Consider the following 9014-nt stretch of genomic DNA (forward strand, 5'->3'; position numbering starts at 1 on the left):
ATGATCTTATCTGATACACGACCTTATCTGACTTAGGACCTTACAATGCTACAGGGGCAGACTGTGGTGTGTCCCTCCCTTCCTCCTCAATTATAAAAACTAAACTAAACAGCAAAGCCTACACGTTTCACACGATCAAATAACTGAGAAGTAATGGGCAGAAACACCGGGAGACATGAAAGAAAGAAATGTATGTGTGAGTGTGCGTACATACTGGGTGAGCTGAACGACCTATTGGCGTGACGCTAAAAGGTTAACCCAGCTGTGTATTGCTCTGTGCAATGCCTAGGGTCCTGTGCTGGTTTCTTATCCAACTGGTGTACATTGGGAGGCTGTGGCTTTTGACGGCTTGGTGGAGTCCTGGCTGTCTGGCAGAGGAGGGGTCCTCCCTGGATCCTGTCGGTCGGCAGGGGTAAAGCCCTAGTTGGCTGTCCGAAGGGGGTCCTCATTGGGTTGTGGCTGTTGGTGGAGGACGAAGACCTGCTGCAAAAATCCAAGAGAGCAAGATCATAAAAACAAAACTGCGAAGCCTGCACGTTTCACATGATCAAGTAACTGAGAAGGAATGACAGAAACACCGGGAAACACGAAAGAAAGAAACGAATATGTTAGTGTGCACACATACTGGATGAACTGAAAGACCTGTTGGCGTGACACCCTCAGCGCCAACTGAGCCAAGTGGGCGCCTTGGAAAGTGAGGAGTCCTCGCTCTCTGTGCTGGTTCTGGTGTGGCCGTGGCTTTTGACGGCTTGGCAGAGTCCTGGCTGTCTGGCAGAGGAGGGGCCCTCCCTGGATCCTGTCTGTCGGCAGGGGTGAGGCCCTGGTTGGCTGTCCAAACGGGGCCCTCATTGGGTTGTGGCTGTTGGTGGAGGGCAAAGTCACGCTGCAAAAATCCGATATAGAGAGAAGGTGAAAGTGGGTCAATTGAGCCAAGACAGTGAAAGCGAAAGGACCAAATAAATAGAGGAACTCAACTGCACGTCTGTGTATGTGTGTGTGTGAGAGTATGTTATTCGTCAGAGTGCGATTCCACTCAGCCACACGCAAGCATTACATGTCAACACTGGATGATGTAAGTCCCCTTGAAAAATAATAGATCCACGTTTGGTGTGATTTAACCAAAAGAAATATTAAATATACCATTTCCCCAACTTCGTTTTACACACTACAGGCCCACTGCATTTAGTTTATCACGGATTTCGGGTCATTATTTTACAAATTCCAATTCTTATTTTTGTGGTGTTGTTTTTTCTTTCAAATTTCAATAACATTAGCCCATTTAACGTTGGTACACCGCAATCTCAACTACTTTTAAATCACCGAACAGGTGTGTGTGCGTGCATTAAATTTGCCTTTCCACATTATTGTTATGCAGTTCTATCAAGCAGACAACATATCTTTCTTAATTCATTAAGTAAATTAATTTGTGCGTTTACTGTTCTCAACATTTCAACATCAACTGGTTTCAAGTCTTACCATCATGGTAATGAGGTCCATCTCAAACTCGTCCATTTGCTGGTCATCCTAAAGAGAAAATGCACAGAATCAAAATAAGAAAATGCACAGAATTACCACCATGTTAAAAGAAAAAGAGGTAATTGTTAATTAAGTTCAGGGTATTACAGGGCATTACGTACACTACATCTTTTTACCCTGGATGGCAGTTCACACACACGCACACATACACGCGCGTTCATAACAACATTTAAACTTCAGTCCCTATCAGTGTTCATCAGAATCAGAATCATCGATATCATCTGCGGCGTCATCATCATCGCAATCACAATGTGCGTTTATGTTGTGCTCCAGGCGTGTTTTACACGTGACATGGATTAAGTTTCAGGGGTATGAAAAATATAGATAACAAACGGACACATTCACGGCACACACACCTCCCTCGCCTCCCTCTCTCTCTGTCATTGTTATTGTTACTAGGGCCAAAAACGCTTTATTACGCTTATGCAAAGGTTATATGTTCTTAACAATAATTCGTTTGAGTTGTTTATCAAACTGTTTGATGAACAAGTGCAACCAATTGTGCAGTATTGTTCTCAGTTATGGGGTTTGGACAAAGCTGTTGTTTACTGTCTGTTCATTTATTTGCAATTGAACGATTTTTGGGTGTAGACAGGCGGACACCAAATGATTTAGTATACGGTGAAACAAATCAATTATCAGTATCAGTAGCTCAAGGAGGCGTCACTGCATTCGGACAAATCCATATACGCTACACCACGTCTGCTACGCAGATGCCTGACCAGCAGCGTAACCCAACGCGCTTAAGCAAATCGATATCCAGTATCTGTTAACTCTGCAATTAGTTGCATTCGCTATTGGTTAAGAATATTAGAAATGGAAGATTTTAGACGCAGTACAAAGCAGACCAAATGTTACATGAACTGGAACGTGCGCCTCTTTTTAAACAGGTTTTTGGACATGTGTGGCGAAATTAAGGTGTATGCTGTGATGTAGGTTTTATAAATGCTTTTCGACAACGTCTATTATACTGCAGATGGTAGGAATGGAATCAGCATATTTCTACTAGTGAAAGATTTGAGTTATATACAGCATTTTGTGTATCACATGTGAAACCATATTTGCTTCTGAATCTTTTTTTATTTATTTATTTTTTTTATCCTTATGTCTAAAAATTATATAATTATTGTCTGTTCACATTCCCCTTCATGAGGGGCCTTGGCCAAAAATGAATAAACCATCTGAATCTGAAACTCTCTCTCTCACACACACAAACGCTGAACCTCACACACACACACACACACACACACACACACTCATCCGCACACTAACGCGCACAAAAGCAGTATGAGAGGAACAGTTTATAGTTTGAACAGTGACCGGAGAACGTTGTCTCCCACTGCTTAACTGAGAAACCGAAAGTCTCGTGATTGTTCGCGAAATTATGTCATTAAAGACAAAGATGGGGGAGGTGCGGCTGCAAGGAGGGCAACGGTGGGAGCTTTGGGGGGAGGAGAGGAGCAGATGCTGGTAGAACAGAAGTGTTATCAAGTTTGGTTCGATCGTCCAAGCTGTTTGTCCAAGTGCGTGTGTTGTTTTAAGATGTTACCTTGCGCAGAAAGAGCATAAACGAATGGAAAGAGAAATAAACAACGATGATATCTGGCGACTAGAACCTACTGGAGAAAACAAAGAAAGCGTGGGATTTTGCAAGAGGCATATATATATATATATATATATATATATATATATATATATATATATATATATATTATCCACCGTACAGATGGGATTGTTCTTAGCAATTACTTTGTCTAGCCGATACTTTGTCAGAGGATGAGACCTTGATATTGGTCAGGCAATGATAAGAAACGGTGCTTCAAAACTTAACAGCACTGGCAGAGAGAGAGAGAGAGAGAGAGAGAGATGAGATAGAGAGAGAGAGAGAGAGAGAGAGAGAGAGAGACAGTGCAAGAGTACTTACAATAATGGAAATTATCAAGCAACCAGGTATCCAAAACATCAATGACAGCAGGATAATCGTTCCAGTAATGTTACTGCGCATGAATAACCCTGTAAACACACACACACACACACACACACACACACAGACTCGAGGCTTGCAAGTCATTCCACTTCATAAATTTTTGCCAGATTTGTGTTTTATCAAACTTTTTAAAGACTGCAACTAAAGATAAAACAACCCATAACGATTCAAGCAAGCTATGTGTTGTCCTTTTTTCCCCCATCCTATACTGGCTTTGCCTATTTTCGAAGAGGAAGATTGAATGTGTGTGTGTGTGTGTGTGTGTGTGTGTGTGTGTGTGTATGTGTGTGTGCGAGTGTGAGTGTGTGCGCGTGCGTGCGTGTGTGCGTGCGTGTGTGCGCACGCGCATATGTGTGCATGTGTACAGAGATCTCAAAGAAGTGTCAAAATCAGTCCTGGTTTAACACTTGAATCAATTCTTCTTAAGAATGATTTGCGCTAGTGCCGGCAGGGAAAAACGGGGGAGACAGAGAAAGAGTCACACAGAGAGACAGAGACAGAGTAGGACAGAGAGAGAGAGAGAGAGACAGAGAGAGAGAGACACAGAGAGAGAATGAGTGAGAGAGACTGACACAGACAAAAGGTGGAGAAAAAGAGACAGAGAGACAGAGAAATTAGTATATGTCAATATAATGATCAGACAACAAAACATAAGAGGTGCGCATAAAAACTGAAATGAAATAAAAATGAAACACTGAGCGAGAGAGACAATGACAGACACAGAGATACAGATAGAGAGACAGACCGACAGAATTATACTGCGTTGAACTAAACACATCTTATTTTCTACGGGTAATAGATTGAGCGAGAGAGCCCTCGAGGGGGAAAGAAATTTTAAGAATATAGATTATATATATATATATATATATATATATATATATATATATATCCGTGTGTGTGTGTGTGTGTGTGTGTGTGTGTGTGATAGAGACGCAGAGAGAGAGAGAGAGAGGGAGAGAAACAAAGACAAAGACAGACAGAGACAGACAGAGGGAGAAATTTGTCAAGATGATGATCTGGCAATAAATTTTAAGATGAAAAGCGTGCACATGTTTAAAAAAGAGAGGATATTTTCGTATGTGTGTGTGCCTGAAATAATAAAATAAAAATAAAACTGATTGAGACTGAGAGAGAAGGGAGGGGTAGTGAACGTAAAAACTCTCACGTGAGTACATTATATATATACCAAGTATGTCAGTCAGTTGAACCTGCAAAGGAGAGGTCAGTGTATGGCACAGCACAAGCAAGACGATTTCCGGCTGTTCGTCCACCACCTTGCCTGCATGTAGCTTTTTGTATGGTCCACGAGCGTAATGAGAGTTTGTTCTCATTTGTCCCAGCCGGAAAATTGTAATCAAGACGGTGATTGCAAAACTTGCGAGCGCTAGAATGTACGAGTGTAGGCTAGCGTGGACACGTAAGTTTGAGCATCATTTTACGACCGTCCCTATTTTGCTTAGTTTTATTGTGGTGCAATTAAGAAGTGTGAGTTCACAACATGGCATAGACAGACAAGAAAATACGGACAGACAGCTGACTAGGCGAAACAGACCGCGACATTTACGTACACATATTTACTGGTAGATACATAGATCAATATATGTACATACAATGATACATGCATACAAATACGGACATATATCTCTGATATTTGTTTATGTATTTATTTACTTGTTCATTTGTTTGTTGAAAGTCACTTACCAAGTTCGCTGACAGTCAGATGAGTTACGAAAGAGTAAATGCGAAGAGCAAGTTGCTGTTCTACTCTGACACAATGACCTGTCTGTAACACACACACACACACACACATATCCACCATCCACCCCCACATAAACACACACACGCACACATACACACACACACGGCACACTAGCACAGTTACGGTATCATCCCTGGAGAAAATGCACCGCAAGTTCTCTAATCGATGACCATTATGCTTTTGCTGAATTACATTTCTAATAAGATTACGCAACCAATTTTGAAGTCAGAGACTGCACGTGTGACTGAGATCACTATACATCACACGCTGATTGAATGCACACATTAAGTTTTACACTTTCTGAGGCCCATGATATCATAGCTATTACTTGAATTCAACAGGAATAAAACACCACTCATGCCACTAGGTCCGACTGTTTACCATGCTCAATGATTTCAGTTTCCGTGCTTGAACATTTCTAACAATGTTCACTTGGGGTGTCAACAGTTTATCAGTATGTAAGAAAGCACAGCAGAGACGAGGCCTATCAACAAAAGTTCTTCATCAGCGTTCCCAGGCCATGCTCAGACGGTCAGCCCAGAGTGAATGACGAAGTCCGCAGTCCACTTGAGCTCTGCCACCGTTCCCCACAACCTGCCCCGGAGCGCTGCAGGACTGGGCAATATCTGGCGCCTCAGCTCTTCGCGTAGAAATCAGTCTTGCTGGCCACGGGCTGGAGTCTGAGGAGCGATGTCACACGGACATTGGTCTGTGTGGGAAATTTTTAGTTTGTAGACATGGGAGAGGAGCTGGCAGTGGTCTATGCGCAGTCTGAAAATGATGACTTGCTGAGCTCGATCCATTTGATGGATGCTGTCCTTTGGTCCCAGATGCAGCCGTTCTCGCCAGCTATTCCTAAAGTAGCTATGCAGAAAGGTCTTAGCCTCCCCAAAGCTAAAAGGCTGAGCAGATTGGATGAGCCTGCTTCCTGCTCTTGTGAACTTGTCTGCCTCTTCATTTCCTGGAATGCCACTGTGAGAGGGAATCCACTTTAGGACGGGTGTGGTTCTAGCGCTTTGGGCTTGCGTCCGGATGTCTTGCAAGGTATTGTCCCTTACTCTGGTCTTGAGGCTTTGTAGGACTGCTCGGCAGTCGCTGAGGAAGACAGTGTGGTCTGGCAAACTGTCTCTCTGGTTGAGGAGTTGTGCTGCAGCTAGTAGCGCAAATGCTTCGGCTCTTTAGCTTGTTGAGGTGAGGCCAGTAGCAATGAAATGCCTCACCGAGCTGCCATCTGGGAATCGGATGCAGACACCACCTCCCCCGTTCCTAACAGCATTCTCAGCAGAGCTGTCTGTGTATACGCGGGTCCAGGTTGTGCTCGGGTTGTCCCTGTCAAGTGCTTCCAGTCTCAGCAGCTTCAATTCAGCATCCAGGAACTGGTCTTTACTCTAAATCCAGTGACCTGTCTTCAAAGTCATGCAGGGGTTCAGCAGGTTGGTTCCTGTCAGGCAAGCACTGGCCATGGGTCTGGTGGAGGGCCTTGACGAGGTGGCTTGTGCTTCGCGCTTCAGCCTATTCTTGGTTGGGGCCTGGAGTTCTGAATGCAGATGGTGTGATTGAAGCCGTTTCATCCTCTCATTTTGGCGAAGCAGTCTCTCATCTCTTCTCTCTCCCGGAGACATGAGTCCAGCAGTCCCTGCCATAGAGTTGATGGGTGTGGTCTTCATGCCACTTGTGATGAGGCACAGACTGGCGTTCTGGATTTAGCCAAGAGTTCTGTTGGACTTTGTTGCTGCTGCCCAGGCGTTATAGGCACACTCCATGTGAGGTCTGACTGATCTTGTATAAACTTGAGTCAAGATCTTCATGTTAGCTCCCCACTTGGTGCCGGTCAGCTTCTTTATCACGGCCCTCTTGGCTTTGCTCTTGGCGGTGCTTAAGTTCAAAATCAGTGCAGTAATCATGACCCAGTTCCAGTTCATTACTGAAAATTAATCAGCTTACTTGTCAGTGTCCAATTTGGGGTTGTTTCTGCCAGTGATTAGAAAATTAAACAAGGAAAGAAAGACAGACACAGTGATGAAGTCCACCTCAAAAAGTGTTGTCTCAAGTCTAAAGACACTATTTTAGTCTGCACATGTATTACGAAGCAATAATATTATACTTGGATGATCTGAACCCAACCAATCGCTTTTCTCAACCTCTCCCCTTCACAAAAGATACAGGCAAATAGTCTATTATGTACACCGAGCCGTTTGAGGAACAATGTTTATCCCATCAGTGTGAAGTCGCCTCATCCACAGACTTTCTTTCCTCAGCTGACATAATGTCCATAACTGTGTGACTGTGTGCCTTCCGCGTCTACAGGCCAACAGGCATGGCTGCTCCTGTGTGTACCCAAGTAACATGTGTAAACTTGTTTATATTAGACTATCATATAACCCACGTGCTATTTCTTTGTAATGAATTGGATTGATTCCAGTCGTATGCATGTTCTTTGGATGAGACGCTAAATGAACACAAAATTAATTCCTTTGTCAAGTCATTGGTTGACCCCCTCTCCGAAAGAAAAAGAAGAAAAAATATCAAGACTCATGTACATGGAAACATTTCACTGACCTCATCACAAGTTCCCAGATAGCATTGTCGTCCAGCGTCAAGCAGTTCCGATGTAGGCAGACACTCTCCGTTTCCATTGCCAGTCACTTCTAAACAGCATCGCCGGCACATCACGGAAACTGTCAATATATGCTTTCACTGTTAACTTGTGAAACAACTGTTGAAAACGAAATTAAACGATAATTATTGCCATAAGTTGATGCTGTACACAACTTGAAATTACTTACAGACCAGAAAATGGAACCTAATCAAGACAGAAACGCTAGGACACAAGTTCACCGACAGAGTCGTCAATCGAGCTGTGCTATTTCTTCACAAACAAATCTGTTTTACATATAGTGATAAACGTAGTAGTGCCACAGACACGTAGTGCTGTTGAACGTGGTGGTAATGGCACAGAGCACTACTGACTCGTAGCGCTATCGACACGCATCCCTTCTAGTGACTTTGAACTACAGCAACCAGCAGTCCTTACCATTCTGTGCACAAAGGCAAGGTATCATAATCTTCCCTTCACGTCTACCCCGGGTCACGCACATATCCAAACACTCCCCGTTGGAACACACGCCCCTGGAAACAAACATTTTAACAGTTATCAGAAAATATGGTATTCCATAACATCAATGTACAGTATTTATCATGGGAACGATTCTATGATGGACAGAAGTATAAAAAGCATATCGATTAAAAAAAGTCTTTTGACATGGATTATTACTTATTTCAGTGTGTGTGTGTGTGTGTGTTTATCTATTTTGCATTTGCATCGGGAAAAGACAAGAAACCATCTCCGATGATAAAGGAAATATTTTTTATATAAATAAGGAGGGAATCCCACGCTTTCGCACACATTGTGAGAAATTGTGACATGGCACCCCCACTATTTCTCGCAATTGACAGAAAACGAGAAAACATGGGAGGGGAACGACTACACTTTCTCGCAACCGAGAGAAATCGTGGGGGCGCTCCCCGCGATCTCTCAAAGGGAGAGAAATAGTGGAATTGCGAGAAATCGTGGGCTTACAACTCCACCAGTCAAATACTACTGGGGCAGATTTCGTAACAGACGTCCCCCAGAGAAAGAATTGTCTTATTAATGTCAGTCAATGAGAAATGGAAAAAAGACTGTAACTGATACCATTTCTCGTTGGGGTTTCTCCAGTCATTTGGAAAGCT

Source organism: Babylonia areolata, chromosome 1 (assembly GCF_041734735.1).
Source record: "Babylonia areolata isolate BAREFJ2019XMU chromosome 1, ASM4173473v1, whole genome shotgun sequence".
NCBI lineage: Eukaryota > Metazoa > Mollusca > Gastropoda > Neogastropoda > Buccinidae > Babylonia > Babylonia areolata.